Here is a 24,021-nt window from a genome sequence, read left to right as displayed (position 1 = left end):
ACAGAGTCTTACAGGGTGTTATAATCTAACACAACACCAAAGTTTTTTTTCTACAGAGTAATGCAGTTATACACTCAATTCAGCATCTAAACAGTTAACGATTACAGTGTCACTTTCTTCAATATCTTAACATCTTGTACCGTACTAACGTCTTGCAGCATCAGACTTCAATTTAATAATCACCTATTTTATTATTTTTTTTCAGCAACAAAACTAAGGAGGTGTGCTCTTAGCTTACGTGCATCTGCAAAAGTTTATGTAAATACTAGTCTTTTGGTCGTTTTCAAACTGAACGGGCAGGCTTCCAAGGGGGTTGTCTTTATTATTAACAGGCTTTGTCGAAATCTCGTACAACTGGCTTTGCTATTTAAAAATGGCGTCCTCATTAACCGTCGCCACTTTTCCAGGGAATTTGAGTAAGGTGGCGGGATAAACCCTCGCCCGCCTGTCCCATAGGAATTATTTTATCAACACTGTGTCCCAACTTAACCCATCTTCTGAATTTCCACCCATCTCTGTAATTTTACGTAGGTGGCTAACCCTCTCGTCAGGCCCCTTTCTCTCTCTTTCTCTCTCTCGGCTGCCTCCAGCTGCTTTAACTTAATTGCATGTTCCAACTTTAATTTCTCCAACTCTAACTGAGCTGTCCCACTAGCGGGTGCCTCTTCAGGGATATTTTCCAATACCTCATCTGTAAACACCTTCTTCCCAATATAAAACTGAGCTATTTCCCTTTGCACCTCCCGCTTTTTCATTGACAACTTCACCCCTGCGAGGTTTAACTCCTTCGCCAATTTTATCAAGTCTGATTTGGAGGCCACCTCCAGCGCCCCCAGAGTCAGGTTTTCTATAAATTCACCCACGTCCATCTTTGCTGGTTTCCCGTCTGGCTACCTGCGTAACCAGATCCAAGTTTTGGTCTTACAATCCCGATTCACTGGCCTCCCAATTTGGTGTCAAATCTCGAGACAAGAACCCCAACTTTGTTACGAATTCCCGTAACTGGATCACTTACCAGCAAAGATAGAGAGGTCCGTTGAAGTCTGATGCTACTATTTTTAAAAGTATTTATCGATAAAGGGGCACAAAAATAAGATTAATGCAAACATACAGATAATATATGTCATCAATACTAAATCTAAAGCACAGGTATGATCATAACCAATAAAACGTAACTCTAACGTTGTCTAGGGGATAATGTATTGTCCGATGGAAATATGAAAGTCATTAGCTTGTTCAGGCTGCAGCGTTTTGGGTTTAAGAGAGGGAGGCGTTTAAACTTGCCCAAGTCTTTTATGATGCCAATCCGTTGAGTCAGGGGAGCGGGTTTCCCCGTTGTTAGCTAAAAAGCCGTTTTCCATGGTTTCAGCCACCAATTCCAGCCACGGAATTGAACGCACGTGGCTTGGTTTCCGATGACCATCTGCTGTTACGTGGTCGCTTAACGTTTCTTCTGGTGCGTCTGAGGGGTTGTTCCTACAGCCCTTCTTTTATTCTGACTCGCAGGGTTGTAGATGTCAATCAGGTTGGGGATGATGCAATCTCTCCCTCAACCAGCCCACTGTGCCCGAGGGCATTCACGTAGCAGAGCATCTCAATCCACAAATCTGTCTCCAAGAGACAATGGCCATGTCCCATAGCTTTACATTGCTGGAGAAACGAGCCAGCCTGCACGTCTCTTTTCCCAACCCAACAAGTGATCTTGCGATTCTCACAAAGGAGGGGGCTACGGACGTAATACAACCAACTGGCAGGAGTGCTCATGGACAATCTCTCACTGCTGCAGTGAGAGGTTCCCACCTGCTTCAAAAGGGCAACAGTCTTATCATGCCCAAGTGCAGGCTAGGCTACCTCAACAGCTATTGCCCAGTGGCACTCATATCTGCTGTGATGGTGCTTTGAGAGGTTGGTCATAGCTAGAATCATCTCCTGCCACGCAATCATACTCTCGGTTCTGATCAACAAACTCCAAAACATGGGCGTCTGTACCTCCTTCTGCAACTGGATCCTTGACTTCCTAACCAGGAATTCCTCACAGTTTGTGAGGATTGGAAATAACATCTCCTGCTCACTGTCAATCAACATTTGTGCACCTCAAGAGTGTGTGCTCTGCTCTTCTTTCACTACACCCACGATTATGTGGCTAAGCACAGCTCAAATGCCATCTATAAATTTGCAGATGATACAACTATTGTTGTCAGAACTTCAGATGGTGACAAGGAGGTGTACATGAGTGAGATAACTCACCTGGTTGAGTGTTGTCACAACACTTAACATCAGTAAGATCAAATAATTTATTGTGGACTTCAGGAAGGGGAAGCCGAAGGAACACAAATGGGTCCTCATTAAGTGATCAGAAGTGGAAAGGGTGAGCACTTTCAAGTTCCTGGGTATCAACATCTCTGTGGATCCATCCTGGGCCCTACATATTGATGTAATTACGAAGAAGGCATGACAACGGCTATATTTCATTACGAGTTTGAGAATTGATATGTCACCAAAGACACTTACAAATTTCTAAAGATATATCATGGGGAGCATTCTAACTGGTTGCATCACCATCTGGTATGGAGGGGCTATTGCAACAGGATTGGAAAAAAATTGCAGAAAGTTGTAAACTCAGCCAGCTCCATCCTGGGGATGAGCCTCCCCAGCATGAAGGACACCTTCAATTGGTGATGCCTCAGAAAAATGTGGCATCCATCATTCTTATTGACATAAAGAAGGAGGTACAGGAGCCTGAAGACACACATGTAACATTTCAAAAACAGCTTCTTTCCCTCTGCCATCAGATTTCTGAATGGACAATGAACCCATGAACATTACCTCAGTATATGTTTTTTTGTTTTCTCTCTTTTTGCACTACTTGTTTAATTTCCTTTTTTTATATATACTTATTGCAATTTATAGTTTTTATTCCTATATATTGCAAGATACTACTGCAAATGACAAATTTCATGACATGCCAGTGATATTAAACCTGACTCTGATAATAGTCTGTGGAGGTCTTCCATTTGTCTCCTTCTATGATGTGAACCAGGTTGTAAGCATTGCACAGATTCTATCTTGGAGAAGATGGTTGCTCCGTGGAGATGCTCAAATGCATAGCCAGCAGGGGAAGAGGATATCAGTTCTTCACTGTGAAGTAGTTGAGAAGCTGATAATCAATGCAGCTTGCATCCTTCGTGCTCCCAAAAATGAAGCCCATCCCTGCTAGTGAGGTTTACGGATGGATAAATCATAAGGCCATTTCCTCCTTGATGTATACTTCCATGGTACTGTTTCAGGACGTGAGAGGAAAAGAGCAAACCTCAGGGAGGCCAAGTACTGGCTAAGAGGTCAATAACACAGTCATATGGTGGCCTTCTTTTTACTGGAGACCATAAAAAGTTCAGCATATCCAGATGGAACAGGTCCACACTAGCAGTTATCACAGGAGGGGATATGTTAACAGGGACTTGATCTGGACTCAGACTGGTAGATCGGTCTGCCAATCATCACTCTTGGAGTGCCTTTAAAAACAATTGAACTGTGGGTTGTGTCAAGATAGGCGGAGAAGGCCAAGCACCAGCAGTAGTTCAGGCAAATCTATTCAATGGACTTTCCAAAGTTTGGGCATGGTTGGCGTTCTTGATGGTGGTGTAACTGTGGTCAAGTCTGTTGGCTCCTCTTGTTCACAGGTGATATGTTGGTGTTAATTGTTCAGAGACTTCTTCAAGCTGGCCTGGTTGAAATCTCCCACAAGATAGGAAGGGCATCAGGGTGTGCTGTTCCGTGTCTGTTAATTATGTTGCTCAGTTCCTCCAGTGCCTGCCTGAAATGTATACCACCACCAGGATAATGATGAAAACTCCCTTGACAAATAAAGTGGTGAACATTTGACTGCTAGATATTCAGATTGAATAAGAAGGACTGAGACAACCACCACATCTGTGCACCACAGTGAATCAATCATGAAGCAAACTCCACCCCCTCTGCCTTTGAAAGACTGTGCTGTCCGGTTTTTATGGAGAATGGTGAAGACGTTGAGCTACAGCACTGTGTCTGAAATGGCATGGGCAGCCATGCTTCTGTGAAGCAAAGTACACAACAGCCCCTGATGTCTTTTTGGTACAGCAATCTTTCTCTAAGGTCTTCAGTTTTATTTTCCAGAGACTGTACATTCGCCAGCAGGATAGACCGGAGAGGAAGTCTAAGGCATCTGCATTTTAGTTGCACCTGTAGGCTGTCATGGTGTTCCCGCTTCCATTTTTTTTTAAGGGGAACTGCACTTGTGACTTTAGTCTCCCATCCGAAGCTCATTGATTTTGAGTATCAATAGAATTTTTAAACATCTTAAAATGATGCAACTTACTGAAATACCCATGGCTGTGACTGTGGATGTCAGTTGTATTAAGTCCTAAATGGGAATATTTGATGATTCCTATTGGAGCTACATGCAAAGAGTTGCCATTTAATAGTGCTATCTTATTCACTCCATACCATTGTGATGCTGTTTGGTCTGGCCAATGCCCAGCTGTTTTTCTTAGTATTAAATCACTGCTTCCAAGCCACAGACTTGGCATTAGTTTTAAATTGAGAGTTTTAGTTAAAGGCCCTGTTGATCTAGTGTTTGTTGTTTTTCCTTCCATTCCACACAGTGGATTGTTCAGTTGATTTTGGTGTCTCTTCTTCTGCACTTGTGCCATCACTGGACATCCCTGTCACAGATAGAGTAGAGAGTAGGAAACTAATCTCTTTAGAAAAAGTGCCTAATATCAGAGAGCAGAAGGCAAAGGGTAAGGGATGTAGGTGAAGAATTTCTTTACTCAGAGGGCTAGTGGAATCTGGAATGCACTGCCTGAAAAGGTGATGAAGGCAGATACTCTCACATTTAACATCTGGATGCGCACTTGGATTGCCAAGGCTGTATCCTATGGTCTTATAATGGACTTATACAGTTGGAAAATGTGGTTAGTTCAGACAGGCACTTGATGTTCCAATTAGAAATGGTGGGCGGAAATGCTTGTTTTCTGTGCTGTATGATTCTACAACATGAATTAGGACAAACCCAGATCTCATGCCTGCTCCTTCATTTAATAAAATCATGGTTGTTCTGATACAAAGAAATATCAGAGCTCACTGCATACAACAAAATATGACAAAGGGTAATTATGAAGGGCACAGATAGGGCTGACTGCAGGAAAAATGTTTCTGTATTAGAGATGGATAAAAATAGAGGATGTCGATTTATGGCAAGGGGAAAGAGATTTAGAAGGAGTGTGAGTGGGACCTTCCTCATCCAGAGAGAATTGAGTACCTGGAATGCACTACCTGAAAGAGTGGTTGAAACCGGGTTATTGCTAGCATATAGGTGACTAGATGAGCACTCGAACAGCGAGGCATAGAAGTTATGGAGAGCTGAAAGTTTGATTGAATTTGGAGAAGGAAGTCTGAGAATCAGAGCAGGAGTGCAGTGGGAGCCATTTTGATTTTTCTTCTCATCAGAGTTAAGAGAGGTGGGACTGGGCAGGTGTGTGATGTCGGTCAGTGAAGCGCGGAAGATTTAAAAGGTCAGAAATCCTGATTCAGGTTTAATTTGGAGAAGGAAGTCGGAGAATTGGAGCGGGAGTGCAGTGGGAGCCATTTCGATTTTTTCTTCTTATCGGAGTTAAGAAAGGTGGGACTGTGCAGGTGTGTGACGCCAGGCAGTGAAGTGCGGAAGATTTAAAAGGAACACAGCCTTGTACAGTGGGCAGTGGTGTGAGCCGGGAGCAGAGTGAAGGCTTGAGGGCTTGGGCTCAATGGGCTGAGGTGGAAACGGACGAGGCAAGGTAGGTTTAGTTTTCAATTTTTCCTGTTATTTGAGGAAAAGGGGAAGTATAAGTGTGAGGGCAGCTTGTTGTTCTTGGTGTCCGATGTGGGAGTCTCCTAGCCTCCTGGATGTCCACATCTGCGCCAGGTGCGCCGAACTGCAGCTCCTAAGGGACCGTGTTAGGGAACTGGAGCTGCAGCTCGATGACCTTCGTCTGTTCAGGGAGAGTGAGGAGTTGATAGAGAGGAGTTACAGGCAGGTGGTCACACCGGGGCCACGGGAGGCAGATAAGTGGGTCATGGTTTGGAGGGGGAAGGGGAAGAGTCAGGTACTAGAGAGTACCCCAGTGGCTGAACCCTTGACAATAAGTACTCCTGTTTGAGTACTGTTTTGGGGGGGTGGGGGGAACAGCCGACCTGGGGGAAGCAACAGTGGCTGTGCCTCCGGCACAGAGTCTGGCCCTGTAGTTCAGAAAGGTAGGAAAAGGAAGAGGAAGGCAGTAGTAATAGGGGACTTGATAGTTAGGGGGTCAGATAGGCGATTCTGTGGACGCAGTTAGGAGACCCGGATGGTAGTTTGCTTCCCTGGTGCCAGGGTCCGGGATGTTTCTGATCACGTCCAAGATATCCTGAAGTGAGAGGGTAAGGAGCCAGAGGTCGTGGTACATATAGGTACCAATGATGTAGGTAGGAAAAGGGAAGAGGTCCTGAAAGGAGAATATAAGGAGTTAGGAAAGGAGTTGAGAAGAAGGACCACAAAGGTAGTAATCCCGGGATTACTGCCTGTGCCACGTGACAGTGAGAGTAGTATTGGAATGAGGTGGAGGATAAATGAATGGCTGAGGGATTGGAGCGGGGGCAGGGATTCAAGTTTCTGGATCATTGAGACAGGTGTGACCTGTACAAGTCAAGTCAAGTCAAGTCAACTTTTATTGTCATTTCGACCATAACTGCTGGAACAGTGCATAGTAAAAATGAGACAACATTTTTCAGGACCATGGTTCACATGACACAGTACAAAAACTAGACTGAACTACGTAATAAAAAAAAACACAGAGAAAGCTATACTACAGACCTACACTAGACTGCATAAAGTGCACAAAAACAGTGCAGACATTACAATAAATAATAAACAGGACAGTAGGACGAAAAGGACGGGTTGCACTTAAATCATAGGGGGACCAATATCCTGGCAGGGAGATTTGTGAAGGCTACTGGGGAGACTTTAAACTAGAATGGTTGGGGATGGGAATCAAATTGGAGAGACTAGGAAAGGAGGTTAGTTCACAAACAGAGAAAGCTAGTAGACAGTGTGTGAGGAAGGATAGGCAGGTGACAGAGAAGGGGAGCGCTCAGACCGAAGATGTAGGGGAGAAGGAAGAAAAAGATAATAAAGTTGTTTGCACTGTTAGGGATAAACAGAGTAAGAGGTGGAGAGTTTCTTAAATGCATCTATTTTAATGCTGGGAGCATTGTAAGAAAGGTGGATGAGCTTAGAGCATGGATTGATACCTGGAAATATAATATTGTAGCTATTAGTGAAACAGGGTTGAAGGAGGGGTGTGATTAGCAACTAAATATTCCTGGATTTTGTTGCTTCAGGTGTGATAGAATGAGAGGGACAAGAGAGGGAGGTGTTGCATTGCTTGTCAGAGAAAATATTACAGCGGTGCTTTGGCAGGATAGATTAGGGGGCTCGTCGAGGGGGGCTATTTAGGTGGAATTGAGGAATGGGAAAGGTGTAGCAACATTTATAGGGGTGTATTATAGACCACCTAATGGGGAGCGAGAATTGGAGGAGCAAATTTGTAAGGAGATAGCAGATATTTGTAGTAAGCACAAGGTTGTGATTGTGGGAGATTTTAATTTTCCACACATAGACTGGGAAGCCCATTCTGTAAAAGGGCTGGATGGTTTGGAGTTTGTAAAATGTGTGCAGGATGGTTTTTTGCAGCAATATATAGAGGTACCACATAGAGAAGGGGCAGTGTTGGATCTCCTGTCAGGGAAGGAGATAGGTCAGGTGACAGAGGTATATGTTGGGGAGCACTTTGGGACCAGTGATCACAATGCCATTAGTTTCAATATAATTATGGAGAAGGATAGGACTGGACCCAGGGTTGAGATTTTTGATCAGAGAAAGGCTAACTTTGAGGAGATACAAAAGGATTTAGAAGGAGTGGATTGGGACAATTTGTTTTATGGGAAGGATGTAATAGAGAAATGGAGGTCATTTAAAGGTGAAATTTTGAGGGTACAGAATCTCTATGTTCCTGTTAGGTTGAAAGGAAAGGTTAAAAGTTTGAGAGAGCCATCCATGGTTTTCAGGGGATATTGGAAACTTGGTTTGGAAAAAGAGAGAGATTTACAATAAATATAGGCAGCATGGAGTAAATGAGGTGCTCGAGGAATATAAAGAATGTAAAAAGAATCTTAAGAAAGAAATTAGAAAAGCTAAAAGAAGATATGATGAGGTTGCTTTGGCAAGTAAGGTGAAAATAAATCCAAAGGGTTTCTACAGCTATATTAATAGCAAAAGGATAGTGAGGGATAACATTGGTCCCTTAGAGAATCAGACTGGATTCTCAGTCTGATCAGTGAGAATCAGTGCGGAGCCAAAAGAGATGGGGGAGATTTTGAACAATTTCTTTTCTTTGGTATTCACTAAGGAGAAGGATATTGAATTGTGTAAGGTAAGGGAAACAAGTAGGATAATTATGGAAACTGTGATGATGAAAGCAGAGGAAGTACTGGCGCTTTTACAGAATATAAAAGTGGATAAGTCTCCGGTTCCTCACAGGATATTTCCTAGGAGCTTGAGAGAAGTTAGTGTTGAAATAGCAGGGCCTCTGACAGAAATATTTCAAATGTCATTAGAAACAGGGATGGTGCTGGAGGATTGGCGTATTGCTCATTGTTTAAAAAAGGGTTCTGAGAGTAAACCTAACAAGCCTGTAAGTTTGATGTCAGTGGTGGGTAAATTAATAGAAAGTATTCTTAGAGATGGTATATATAATTATCTGGATAGACAGGGTCTGATTAGGAACAGTCAACATGGATTTGTGCATGGAAGGTCATGTTTGACAAATCTTATTGAATTTTTTGAAGAGGTTACTAGGAAAATTGATTAGTGTAAAGCAGTGGATGTTGTCTATATGGACTTCAGTAAGGCCTTTGACAAGGTTCCACAGGGAAGGTTAGTTAGGAAGGTTCAATCGTTAGGTATTAATATTGAAGTAGTAAAATGGATTCAACAGTGGCTGGATGGGAGATGCCAGAGAGTAGTGGTGGAAAATGGTTTGTCAGGTTGGAGGACGGTGACTAGTGGTGTGCCTCAGGGATCTGTACTGGGTCCAGTGTTGTGTGTCATATACATTAATGATCTGGATGATGGGGTGGTAAATTGGATTAGTAAGTATGCAGATGATACTAAGATAGGTGGCGTTGTGGATAATGAAGTAGGTTTCCAAAGCTTTCAGAGAGATTTAGGCCAGTTAGAAGAGTGGGCTGAAAGATGGCAGATGGAGTTTAATGCTGTTAAGTGTGAGCTGCTACATTTTGGTAGGATTAATCAAAATAGGACATACATGGTAAATGGTAGGGCATTGAGGAATGCAGTAGAACAGAGTGATCTAGGAATAATGGTGCATAGTTCCCTGAAGGTGGAATCTCATGTGGATAGGGTGGTGCAGAAAGCTTTTGATATGCTGGCCTTTATAAATCAGAGCATTGATTATAGGAGTTGGGATGTAATGTTAAAATTGTACAAGGTGAGGCCAAATTTGGAGTATTGTGTACAGTTCTGGTCACCGAATTATAGGAAAGATGTCAACAAAAGAGAGACAGTACAGAGGAGAGTTACCTGGGTTTCAGCACCTAAGTTACAGAGAAAGGTTGAATAAGTTAGGTCTTTATTCTTTGGAGCATAGAAGGTTGAGGGGGACTTGATAGAGGTATTTAAAATTATGAGGGGGATAGATAAAGTTGACGTGGATAGGCTTTTTCCATTGATAGTAGGGGAGATTCAAACAAGAGGACATGAGTTGAAAGTTAAGGGGCAAAAGTTTTGGGGTAACACGAGGGGGAATCTCTTTACTCAGAGAGTGGTAGCTGTGTGGAACGTGCTTCCAGTAGAAGTGGTAGAGGCAGGTTCGATTTTGTCATTATAAAAAAATTGGTTAGGTATATGGACAGGAAAGGAATGGAGGGTTATGGGCTAAGTGCAGGTAGGTGGGACTAGGTGAGAGTAAGCGTTCAGCATGGACTAGAAGGGCCGAGATGGCCTGTTTCCGTGCTGTAATTGTTATATGGTTATATGGTTAATATGGAAATGTGATTGCTGGTTAGTGTGGACAAGCTGGGCTGTATTTCTTTTTCCATGCTATACAATTCTACAACTCTATAACAAAGCCTATAGGAATAAACAACATCCTGGCTGTTGTACCAAAGACTAGCCTGTCTCTTCCAGCACAATATCAACATTGGAAATTTACCCAACAGAATCGCAGATTGCCAGTCACCACATGTTCTGTTTACAGAAAGCAGAGCAATTCCATTCTGGCTAATTACCACCTAATCACTGGCAATGTGATTAAAGGTGCTTCAGTTAGAATCAGATTTATTACCAGTGATATGTATAATGTGAAGTTTATTACTTTGTAGCAACAGTACAGTGCAGACATAAAATTACTATACATTACAAAAATAGACAAGGATTAACAATGTACTGACCATGGACGGTTCAGAAATCTGATGGTGGAGAAGAACGAAGCTGTTCCTGAATTGCTGAGTGTGGATCTTCAGTCTCCTATACCTCCTCTCCAATAATCCATTTAAGTAGCACTGACCAATAACTTGCTTAGCAATGCCCACTTTGGGTTATGCAGGACTACTCAGATCCATACCTCACCGTTTCCTGTTGAAACATGGACCAAAGAGGTGAATTCCAGAGATGAGTTGAAAGTGGCAGTGTGATACAGCAGTTAGTGTGGTTGCCTCATGATTTCCTACTCTCCCTTTTGCTTCATTTACTCTCAGCTTCACTCACCTTCCCTCTTAGTGAAAACTAACTTGTTTCCTTGTCTTCTCAAGTCTGACAAGGGGTCACTGAGATGAAACATTAACTATTATTCTTTCTATAGATGCTACCTAACCTATTCGTTTTTCTAAGCATTTTCAGTTTTTGTATCAAATTCCCAGCATCTGCAGTTGTTTTTTTATATATTTTTCACAACAGTCAAGGGGTGTTTAATTTTCATATAAATTGGACAAATCCAGTTGGGAAAGTTAACTTGGTGAATGAGTTGATAGATTACATTTGAGACTGTTTTTAGGAACCAACATGTAGTCATATACCCTACATTACTGGTCACCAACTGGTCGATCATGATCAACCGGTTGATGTTTGAGACTTTCCCAGTAGATCCCGGAAAAAATGAAGAATGAATACACAAAAACTGTTATAATTTGAGCATTATAAAATAAGTAATACTAATTAGGATAATGGTAATACAGATGAAAATGATTAAATCTACATACAGGAGCTGTCTTCCTGACAGACACCTCACAGACTATCTCAGACTGGCTGTCTGTAGTTATGAGCTAAATTTCAGGGAATTAGCAGAAAGTATTCAGCCCCAGTCATCACGCTGAGTGCAACAGTAATTTTTTTATTAATTTATTTTTTGTGTTGAAATAAAATTAAATAATGAAATTTGGAATTAAATGTGTGAATTATTGTAATATTCTTAAAGAAAGACAGCTATGGTCTGTTTGATATGCAAGTTACAGCGTTTTCTTGTTTGAATTCATTTGGAAGTTTGACAAAAGTATTTCGTGTAATTCAAATAGAATTAGCCCAAATAATAGGCCTCAAATTGGAAGTACAATCTGAGCTGTTCTTTTTCTAAACGATTTAGTAAGTAGATCTTGCCTTTCACTAAAATTGAGGTAGGGGATCTCAGGCTTAAGAAGGCTGGTAGCCCCTACATGGAGGAACTCCCAAGTTCCTCCAACCTCTAAGTTAATTTGTCTTCCTATCATTTTACCTGTCTGGATCCAACTTTGAGAGTGTTTATCCCCAAGTAACCCAAGTGTGTCTCCCAAGGCAAAAAGTCTGGGGCAGAAAGGAAGTTGAATACCTGAAACTTCACCAATATACTTATGTATCATAATCCAAAATTCTTGAATTCTGGGACAGGACCAGTGTGCATGTACTAAGTTGTCTTTATCTGCCTCACAGCGCCAGCATTCAGGGGTATTTTTCAACCCTATTCCTTGTAACTTTGCTGGAGTCCAATAGAAACTGTAGGATCTTAAACTGAATAAGGCACACTCTCAGGTCTCTGGACATTTTTACAGATTTTGTCCCACTCTTTTGTCTCAAAAGTCACACTCAGGTCTTTTTCCAATGCTCTTTTAAGACCCAACAGAATCTTGTCTCCAGAAATTTGTGTTAAAGCTAAAACTCTGGTTAGGCCACACTTGGAGTACTGTGTCCAGTTCTGGTCACCTCACTATAGGAAGGATGTGGAAGCATTGGAAAGGGTACAGAGGAGATTTACCAGGATGCTGCCTGGTTTAGAGAGTATGCATTATGATCAGAGATTAAGGGAGCTAGGGCTTTACTCTTTGGAGAGGAGGAGGATGAGAGGAGTCATGATAGAGGTATTCAAGGTATTAAGAGGAGTAGATAAGAGTGGACAGCCAGGCCTCCTCCCCAGGGCACCACTGCTCAGTACAAGAGGACATTGCTTTAAGGCAGTGGTTCCCAACCTTTTCTATGCCCCACACCCCTAGGAAATGTTTGATTAATGTTCACACCCCCTACAAAAGTACTATCACATTTGAAGATGAAGAAGTCTAATTTCTAATTTTTGATCCACATACAATACTGTGGGTGAACAAATTGAACTTAAAAAAAATAAGCTTTTAATTCAGTGCATAAAATGCAAATATAAACTGAGCAATTAGATTCTAATTTATTCAGAAAAAATTGTAAACAGTAAAATCAATCCCAATTGTGAACATAAAATTCAATGACTTCTTTGCTCCTGCTTCTCATTCATGATTTTATCAAAACTGTGGATTCAGGCAATTCCTAGATTTTGTCTTGATTGACAAAAGAGAACTGAATCTGGATTCACACAAGTATGTTGTTGCAAATGGAGTGAGGACATGGAGTGCTTTTCCACTAAGTCTTGGGAACATATCCAGTGCTACACACCAAAACTCCTCCAAAGTTTTGCTTTAAAATTGCATTTCAAGAGCTAGATTTATCCACAAAACAATAAGATCTTCCTTCAGCTCTGACATTTGACATTTTCATCTGACATTTTCTCCAAATTGTAGGAATATAGATTCATGATCCATTCTTCTGAAATCTTCAAGTCTCCAGCAGCAAAATATCCATCAAACGATTCTGACAGCATTTCCAAATGAGCCACAATTTCTTCACGCACAGTAGGAGTTATGGATCCAGCATCATCAACCATCCCTTCTAGTGAAGGAAAATTTGAGAGACTGCCTCTTTCCATCCTTCGACGCCAAAGGCATAACTTTTCTTTGAAGGCATTCAACTTTTCACAAGCCTTCAATATGTTTATCCCTTTTCCTTGAAAAGAAACACTCAGGTCATTCATAGGAGTGAAAATGTCAGCTAAGTAAGCCAGCATTTGGGCGAATTCCTGTGATTCCATTGCCCCAACCAGATCACATTCACGATCCTCCAGAAAAACTTTGATTTCTTCCCGCAGTTCAAAGAAGCGGGTTAAAGCTTGTCCTCGTGACAACCAACGGACTTCTTTGTGGAAAAGCAAAACTGAATGCTCACTTCTCAGATCCTCATAAAAGATGCGATGGTCCAAAGCACACCCCCCTGATCCAGTTGATAATCTTCACACAAGTATCAACGACTTTCTTCAAATTTGAAGGCAATGTTTTTGATGCCAAAGCATGCAGATGAAGAAAACAATGGGTAACTTGCAAGTCTGGAATCTCCTTTTTCATCACTGCAGAAAAGCCAGATTTATTTCCAAGCATTGCAGGTGCCCCATCAGTGCACACAGAACCAATGACTTTGATATCTAAATCATGTTTGGGAAAGATGTCTTTCACCAGCTGCATCACATCCTCTGCAGTTGTGTTTGTTTTCAGATCTTTACAAAACAGGAAATCTTCCTTCACAGCACCATCGTTGACATACCTCACTAATGTGATGAGTTGACTACAACTGGAGACATCAGTTGACTCATCCAACTGAATAGAGATTTTAAAAGGACTAGCTCTGACATCTGAGATGACTTGGTCGAAAAAATCTTCACTCTAATCACTGATTCGGTTGTGAATGACATTATTTGATAGGGGCACCTGTTCAAATTTTTTTCTTGCTTCTTTGCCCAGGATAATTGTTGCCATTTCCAGTGCACATGGCTTGATGAGATCTTTCACAATTGTATGGGGCTTCTTGGATTTGGCCACTTTATATTGTTACGTATTCAGGCAACAATAAATATATGAGTTCGGCAAGGGTTTCTTATAACAAACAACACGTTTATTAAACACAGAAAACAAACCCCCCCAAAAGTAAACAAACACTACCGTAACCGGAAACAGCTGCTGAGCGGCAGCCCAAACAGATCGTAAAGTGATATTCCAAAAACAGTTCTTTAAAGTGGTATTGCCAAAAGTTCGATATGCTCACAGTCCATTTAAAAGGAGAGACTTTATAGGACGATTTAGGTTCTCTTTCACGTCGCTTGCTTTGATCCCCGACATCGAACTTCCCATGAAGAATTCACGAAACAGAACGGCTTAAAGGCACTGACCTTTCCTTCTCCACTACCTTCAATCCTTTCTAGTTAAACCTAGGGATTAACACGAAGATAGTCAACGATATCCTTCCAAATAAGGATCAAACAAAGGTCGCCCCCATTTCACCGTAGAAAGCGATTCTCCTCGATCTTTAACTTCCAATCTTCACTCTCCACTAACTAACAGAATCATAAAGAACCTGCTGGCAATGACCTTTTAAACTTTAGCATCAAATAAAAACTTCATCCTTCAACTAAACTGCGTCATCACTTCAAACACGCAGTGGCATGAAGTCAACCTGGCAAATCCAGCCACGAAACTGCCCCTCCTCACAGGGTGGGGTCTACCTTTTATAACCTGTAAAAAAAACCCGTCACATGATCTCTACTGGCGGGAAAATGACGTCATTCCACCATCACAAGACCATCACCTCAAGACCAGTACAGCTTCAAACCCAGTCACGTGACAAGGGCTCCACTGTCATGTGTCGTGAGTACGTAACAATATGCCACTTGGTATGAAGCAAGAAGTAGTGGTTTTTCAACAGAAACGAAACCTAATTTTGGAAGAGTTCCTTGTGAATCAAAACGAGTTCTTTTGATTTTCAATGACCCAACGTCATGTCCTTCAACATCACCTCTGCCATGTTTGTTCTTGAAGTGCACTTGAAGCTTGGATGATTTGAGTTGGAAAACATAACGCTATAAAGAATGCACTGTGTTTTTTGCAAGCCATTATTTCCTGTCATTATTTCCACACATAGTCATCATTCCATTTTCCTCTTTTTGACATGATGAAGGGTTAATGAAGGGAAAAACATAAGCTAATATGAAAGAAACTATCTGACTAAGTCAGGGATGACCGCTTTACTCAACCAGACATGCTTATATCAAAGTATCACAAGAAATACGCTTTTGAATATTATATTACGATATTATCTGTGGTTAAGCCAAGATAAATCATCAGGTGGAAATGCTATGGGGACGCAAAGCGAATTATTAGGCTACTCTCTATTGAATTTACACACCTATTTCCAATGACTACTGGAGATATGAACTCCCATCACACGATTCAAAATCCTCGGTGCTAACCATGATACCTCCTCAGCTAACATAATTCAAGATTCTCAACGATTCAAGAAAAAAACCTTTGAAATTCAAAAACTTCTTTAATGCATTGAGACAAATACGAATGAATGACTTCAGCTGCTTTTTATAAAAATGCGGCTTTTAAAAATTTTATAATTGAATAATTTACCTACTGTCTGCAGGTTTGGTTTTAACGTGAAGTCGTTACTTGATGGTTGATTCGGGATATATAAAGATTTTGGCATTATGAGACGATTTTTGACTCTGAGATGTAACCTTCTAGCTAACAATGATGAGACTCCTCGACTCTGAGGTGTAACTTCCCAGGTAACACTAATGAGAATCCTTAATGCTGACTTGGGCAGCAGGAGACTGGAGTGAGTTTACGTCTCTCTCGACTCGGGCAGTGGGAGACTGGAGTGTGCTTGGGACAAATGTTACTACCACTTCTTAAGGCACGCTGGCAGCTGGCTGAGTGATGACTCGTGACTCATCACTCAAGGACACAAGCCACTGTTTGTCACACCTCCTGAAATTCCATCTCGCAACCCCTGGGGGTGCAGGCACCCCAGGTTGGGAACCCCTGCTTTAAGGTAAGGGGTGGGAAGTTCAAGGGGGTATTAAAGGAAGGTTTTTTACTCAGAGTGGTTGGTGCTTGGAATGCACTGCCTGTGTCAATGGTGGAGGCAGATACACTAGTGAAATTTAAGAGACTACTAGACGGGTATATGGAGGAATTTAAGGTGTGGGGTTATATTGTGGTTATATTATATTGTGGGCCGAAGGGCCTGTACTGTACTATTTCTATATGTTCTATGTAATAATAAGTTGAAGCTTCATGACCTTTACCATATGCAGCCAGTACAGTAGGCAGTATTGTAGCAACTTGTGGAGTTGCTGTGTAGAACCAAAAGTTGTATGTAGCAAATGACGCAATTGAAGATATCTCCAAAATTGTGACCTAGAAATATCATACTGTTGGGTTAATTGATTAAAAGATTTTAAACTATCACCATTATAAAGGTTTCCCAATTTAATTATGCCTTTCCCTTGCCATTCACTCCAGAAGAAAGGGGACTTATCAATACACACTTTGGATTCATCCAGATTTTCAAGGCTTCATTCAAGTATGGATTAAATTTAAATAATCTGGCTAGTTTATTCCGGAACAAATGCATATGCGATATAATTGGGTGAGACCTTGCCTCAGGAGGTTACTTGATAGACAAACATTGTAATGGAGGGATGGGAGGAAGAGCAGAACACTCAATATGATACCAAGGAGGCGCTCTCTCCGGAGGGGGAGACCAATGTGCTAAATGTTTAAGATTAAAGGCATAGTAATAGTATATTAATTTTGGCAAGCCTAAGCCCCCCCTTTCAATTGGCAATTGTAATTTGGTAAAGTTTAAATGTGGGCGTTTACCATTCCAAATAAAAGCCTTAGTTATTTTATCAGATTGCTTAAAACATATTAATGGGACTTGCATTGGTAACAATTAGAACAGATAATTAATTTTTGGAATGCTATTCATCTTCAAGGCATTCACTTTTCCCGACATTGACAAATACAATGATGACCATCTGTCTACATCACATAAAATTCTCTACAATAATGGATAAAAATTTACCTTTACTAAATCCTTCAGTTGAGGGGGAAAGTTAATACCTAAATATCGTATACCCTTCTTTGTCCAGTGAAGTTAGCCTGGGTAAAAAGCAGATGCAGGGCAATGTGCAGCCAAAGGTAGTGTTTCTGATTTTGTCCAATTAACATTATAACCTGAGAATCCAGAGTAAGACTTTATAATGTTAAAAAGACATGGCACCGATCAATTAGAGTCCGACATAAATAATAAAATATCATCCGCATAAAGCATCAGTTTATGAACCTGTCCTCCCACAGATATCCCTATAAAGTTCTCATTCTCTCTGATAGCTGCTGCCAGGGGCTCCAAAGCTAGACAGAACAACATTGGGGAAAGTGGGGAACCCTGTTGGGTACCCCTTCTGAGAGAGAAGTAAGGTGAAATGTAACCACTAGTTTGAACCGCTGCTTCAGGGTAATTATATAACAGTGTAATCCATTCCACCGGATCAAAAGCCTTTTCAGCATTGAGTGAGATAGCTGCGATAGGTGACTGATTATTGGTCACCAACTACATAATATTCACCAGACGCCTGATGTTATCAGATGAACTGAGGCCCCTGATAAATCCCACCTGATCACTATGTATCAACCATGTTATTACTTTATTTAAATGGTCTGCAAGAATCTTTGATAAAATTTTCACATCTATTGGGATTAGGGAAATTGGTCTATAATTTTTACATTCACACAGGTTTTTACCCTCTTTCAGAATCAATGTAGTTAACGCTTGTGATAAAGTAGGGGGTAAATTACCCCGCTGTAAAGAGTCATTGTACATATTCAGCAGTAGTGGAGCTAGCTCCTCCACATAGCATTTTAAAAGTTCCGCTGTAAATCCATCTGGACCAGGAGCTTTCCCAGTAGTTAAGGTCTTAATCACTGATATAATTTCTTCCAATGTTATAGCAGAGTCAAGGTATTGTTGTTCTTTCGTCAACTTAGGTAACCCTAATGGCCCCAGAAGCTATCAATTTCTCCCTCACTAGAGTTGGAGGTTGATGTATATGTTTGAGTTTTCTAATACCATTCTTGAACACTGCTGTAGCATCATCCAGTACCTTTCTTAATTCACTTTTAGTTGATTCTGTTACAGGGGATGTCACATGCAAATAGTAAATGAATCTCAAATTAAATTGTAGTTGTCTCAGCTGCTCATGACCCCACAATGCTGGCCTTCCTGTTTTAACCACATATAAACTCAATGTGGCTTGTTGGTTGTTGTATTTCACAAGCTGTATGGGTCCTAATGCCCTTCCCTTGGACAACATTGGTGGCGTGGAGAGGGGAGTCTTGCAGCTTGGGCAATTGCCGGTCTTCCTTAAAAAACAAACCTTGCCCAGGCTTGCACCCTGGAAACTTTCCAAAGTGCAAATCCATGGTCTATCAAGACTAACAGAGGGCTACCTATTTCACTGGTTCTGAATGTTATTCACCCAGGAGTTGCCTTTTCACCAGTATAAGCTCTTTGTTGGATCTCTGCACTCTTCAGTTCAGTATCTTTGAAATGCTGCTCAAACTCATTTTGTGGAATGACTAAAACAGCTAAGCCAATGTCCAATTCCATTTTAATTAATTTTCCATTCACTTCTGAATTACTTGCTTATCTTTGGTTAATTTTCACATTACAAATCTCAAGGCTCCTCAGTTCTGTTTCACTCTCATCATTATTAGATTTTTCATCAACAGCAGGTGGTTTAGTACTTATTTTGAAACTGCAACTTACTTATCTTTTTCTTTTCCCTGTGCAGTCCATTTATTTTTGTCTGCCTAACATGCTCTTTCTATGTTTCCCACTTTGTTGCATTGTCTCCAAGTTTCACCTTTAAATTTGCATTGGTTTGGTGTATGTGAGCCCCTGTCACAACAGTAACACAATTTGTTCAGCCAAGCAGGCCTCCATCTAGATGCTGCAATTATTCAGGCTCACTTTCATTCCTGTTTGCAAGTCGATTGTCTCTCTGGCTGCTGTTTCCATTGAAACAGCAATTCCAACTGCTTTTTTAAATTTAAGTTGTGCTCCATTTAGAAGCCATTTTTGACTTTTTTTTGGAAGATTACACAAATCAAACAATCTCTCGATGCATCATCAAGCCCATTACCGAGCTGACAATACACAGACAATCTCCAAGTCAGCTACATATGGTGAAATGGACTCCCCTTCCATTTGATTTCACTTATGAAACCTAGTGTTCTGCAATCAACAATGGTTTTGGTTCTAAATACTACTGTATTACTTTTACAATATCAACCAAGTTCACTACAGCTGGTTTAGTTGGAGCAGTTAAATTTCTAAGTAAACTGTATGCTTTTAAATTCAATGCACTCTGCAAAACTGGCACTTGTTTCTCATTGGCTAATTCATTTGCTTTAAAATATTGCTCAATCCAGTCAGTAAATTCCAGTAATCTGTTGTGCAATTAAATGCATCAATCTTTCAATGTAGCCTGCCATTTCTGCTTTTTTTATGATTATCACCTGGTACTTAATGTTTATAAACCTACTAATTCTGATTTCTGCATTTTTTTATATGATCATCTTTCCTTCACTGTAGAAAACTTGCTTCCCCAAAGGGAAAAAAAATGTGCTGCACTTTATAAAAAAAATTAAACTTGACCGTTTCTTGCTGCTCTTCAACAAGTGGTTGTCTCCAGTTCATTTGTCCCCTCCCTTGACTCTGTCTACATATCCTTCTGCCTTAGGAAAGCAGCAACATAATCAAAGACCCATCCCATCCTTCTCCCTACTTCCATGGGACTTGTTGTATGATAAAACTGAACTCTTGATTTCCCAAGTTATCTCAGCTTGGCTCTTAAACAAATTATCAATTAATTGCCAATTATTTATGTCCTAACAATCCAATGTCTACCAAGACACATCTCCATGGGGAAAGAGAACGACATTTAAATTGTAACTTTTCTGAATCTGCTAAATCAAAAAAGGACCTGATTGTTAGCTGTGATTTTCCTGACTGTACAACCAACACCTAGACAAAGAAATAAATAGAGTAAAAAGAATGGATGAGAATAATTTGTGGGCAAACATGAAAGGGAGCAACACAAAAGTAGCAAAGGAGTGTTGAAAGGAATGGTGAGGCAGAATATGGACCAGGAAGGAACTCTGATGTAAGTCATCAGCTGAAAACATCGAATTTATTTCATTCCACTGATGCTGTCTGACTTTATGAATATTTGCAATATTTTTTTTTGGTTCTAGAGCAACTCCTTCTCTTTTGCTTTTTATTTCAGAAGTAACTCTTTCTGAGGAGACAAAGGGTTTGGCTGAAGTACACGCTGCCCATACTACCACCAGGTAAAAGGAAAGGCTTACCCATTAGTTATAGCCAGTCTACCCGACTTCAATAATAAAGAAGCCAAAAAGACAAGAAACCAATGCAAAGTTTATTGCCTCCTGGAAAATTATGAATTGTTAATTTAAAATCAGCATGGATTTGTTAAAAAGCCAATTCATACTTGACTAACTTGTTTGAGTTCTTTGATAAAGTGGCAGAGAGAATTAATGAGTGCAGTGTTTGGCCTTTTAAAGAATCCTAAGCCTCTTAGCAAATCCTAGGGAACTGCAGGAAGAGTGACAGCATGGAATGAAATCAGTTACCTATTAGAGAGGACAGAGATGGCTGCTTTTTGTACTGCTGTTCCTTTTGGGACCAGTATTATAATCACTGCTTTCATGATATATTTAGGATCTGCATTTAGGTTTGCAGGACAAAATTACAAGGAACACTCGTGGCACAAAACTTGTAAATTATAAATTATTTGCAGCAAGTTGGATAATAAATAACTTTTCAGAGCCTGGGCAGACTGGTGAAATGGTAGACACCTGTCATTTAAAATTTACAGAAATAGGCAGGTTGAAGAGAGGCAAAATACACTGTGTGGTACAATACGAAACAACAGGTAAAAATAGAAGCAAGTAAAACTTTAAAATTTACAGAAAAGTTAGAGGGCTGTTTTACAACATAGAAATGGGCCTTTCAACCCAACTTGTCCATGACATAGAAGTTTCCTACCTAAGCTCGTCCCTTTTTGCCTGTGTTTGATCCATATCCCTCTAAACATTTCCTCTCCTGTCTAAATGTTCTGTACCTGAGAGCTGTTCATAACCCAAACATTCACAAAATTGAAATGCACCCATAAATCAAATTCTCACACAGCATAAGATGCTTGCAAATGTGGGTTGCCCCATAAAAATAAATAGGCTGGAGAAGGATTTGGAGAAGAAAACTTGTTTTTCCATTCTCAGTAATCAAACTGCTAGTCACAAATGCAGCCCAAATCTGTCTCAAGCTAGTCAAGACATTCCTTTAACGGATCTTACTGCAGACAAAGTTTTAAATGCTATTGATGGTTTTAGAAAGGATACTGCTATGGTCTGGATGGATAGGATTCATAAAAGGGACATCAATCTGTTAACTAGATTGTTCAACATGTCAAAATTCTAGCTAGTGCCAAGAGCAGTTGCCTGTAGTCCACAGTAGCCAGCAAATTCCTACCACTGCTCTCCCAAATGTTTGCTTCTATGTACAAGCTGTACCAAGGTGCTATACTTTTTCTGGGTGATGATCATCTGATTGTTGACCCCTTTCACGAAGATGTGGCTGCATAAATGGTCAGATAGTGCTGTGGGTAGGCCAAGTGTACATAAATGGAGGAGAACCTGCACCCATCACAGTCTGTGAAAACCCTGCCTTTCAGGTCCCCCTTATATCTTTCATATACAATCTATGGTCTTTGCTTTGGGTTCCCCAGTGAAAAGGCTACCAATTTCCATGGCTATCTTTACTATACCTCTTCCCACACTGTCTCCTGTAAAAAAAAATGCTATTCCCTTTTCTAAGTTCCTTCGTCTCCACTATAGCTGTTCACAGGACAAGGCTTTCCTTTCCAGGACATCAGAGATGTCCTTCTTCAAAAAACAGGGTTTCCCTTCCTTCACCATTGATGCTGCCCTCACCTGCATCTCCACCATTTTCCATACGTCTGTTCTCACCCCATCTTCCCCCCGCCCTAACAGGCACAGACTTCCTCTTGTGTTCACCTACCACTCCATGAGCCTCTGCACCTGACACATTATTCTCCGCAACCCCTGCCACCTTCAATGGGATCCTAACACCAAGCATATCTTTACCTCTCCCCACCCCCCATTCTCCGCTTTCTGCAGGGATCACTCCCTCCTTGATCCCATTGTCCATTTGTCCCTCCCCACTGATCTCCCTCTTGGCACTTATCCCTGCAAGTGGTGGAAGTGCAAGACCTGTCCATTCGCCTCCTTCCTCACCTGCATTCAGGGCCCCAAACAGTCAACACTATATTTGTGAATCTGTTGGTGTTATCTGCTGTATCCAGTACTCCCTTTGCAGCCTCCTCTACGTTGTTGAGACCTGATGTAGATTGGGGTCATGGCAGTCATGATGGTGGTAAACCGGTTCACCAAGGTGGCCCATCTCCAAGCTTCTGTCAGCTGCTGAGATGGCTGACCTAGTTCTCCTACATTTTGTCTGCCTCCATGGCTTCCCTCAGGACATTGTGTCGGACCAGGGTCACGATTCATCTCCTGCTTCTGGCAAGCCTTTGGCTCCCTCCTCCCTGCCGAAGTACATTTGTCCTCTGGCTATCATCCACAGACCATTGGACAGTCGGAAAGAACCAATCAGCAAGTGGAGAAGTTTTTGCAATGCTTCAACGCCTCTAACCCTTCCACATGGAAAAAAAATCTGCTCTGGGCCGAGCTGTCCCACAATCTACACACCTCCTCAGCCACAGGTATTTCACCTTATGAAGTGCTTCTTGGCTACCATCCCCCTTGTTCACCACAGAGGAACCAACAGTGGAGATTTTGTCTGCCAATTCTGGAATGCATGGAAGAGTGCATGGTGGGCCATCCAGGCTGCTAACTATGTCTACTGTTGCCAAGCTAACCACTGTCAGCACCCAGTCAGACTACTTTGGACTGGGAAATATGTCTGGCTGTCCACCTGAGATCTGTCCCTGTGCACTGACTCCCACAAGCTCCTGCCCCAGTTCATGGGATCCCTTTAAGATTACACATCACATCAGTCCACTCCAGCTGCCACCATCCCTCAGGATCACACCTGCCTTCCATGTGTCCTTCCTCAAGCCTGTTGTCCATGGACCACTCAACCCACTTGAGCCTGAACCTCCAGAACCAAGGATGGTGGAAGGTAGTCTAAGGTACGCAGTTTTCCGGCTGATTGATTCATGTCATTGTTAATGGGGTGTGCAGCTAGGTTTAAATAGGCTGCAGGTGATGAGTTGGAAATGAGTGGCAGGTGACTCCAGTTAGCTGGGTGGAGACTGGGAGGAGCCTGCATGTACAGGCTTCCCCCCCCCCACCCCATGGCTGGTACCCAATAGCCCAGAATGATCCAGATAAGTCCAGTGGATCCTCAATGAGCAATAGATCCAAATGTAACTGGACAGCAAATATAGAATGAAAGAATTGAAAAGTAAGAAAATTATGAACAACCCATCTCAAACCTTGTTTAGATGACCTTTAGAATATGGTGTACACTGCAGATGCCATATTCTTAATATGAACTTAGAGTCATAGTCATACAGCATGGAAACTGGTCCCTTGATTCAACTCATCCATGGATCCAATTAAGTTAGTCCCATTTGCCCATGTTTGACTCATCCTTTA

The 24,021-nt window shown here is 41.4% G+C and overlaps 1 long non-coding RNA gene across 1 annotated transcript in view; it reads left to right on the top strand.

Annotated features, from left to right (window-relative positions):
- The window catches only part of LOC132400956 (uncharacterized), a 32,378-nt gene extending 11,738 nt beyond the window's left edge, over positions 1 to 20,640 (top strand). Inside the window, exon 3 of the long non-coding RNA XR_009514438.1 lies at positions 20,589 to 20,640. This is a non-coding gene — a long non-coding RNA (uncharacterized LOC132400956). The remainder of the gene's footprint in view (positions 1 to 20,588) is intronic.
- The last annotated feature ends 3,381 nt before the right edge of the window (positions 20,641 to 24,021 follow it).

Source organism: Hypanus sabinus, chromosome 10 (genome assembly GCF_030144855.1).
Source record: "Hypanus sabinus isolate sHypSab1 chromosome 10, sHypSab1.hap1, whole genome shotgun sequence".
Taxonomy (NCBI): Eukaryota; Metazoa; Chordata; class Chondrichthyes; order Myliobatiformes; family Dasyatidae; genus Hypanus; species Hypanus sabinus.
Note: the sequence above shows the minus strand (reverse complement) of the source record. Positions and strands in the feature narration are given on the sequence as shown.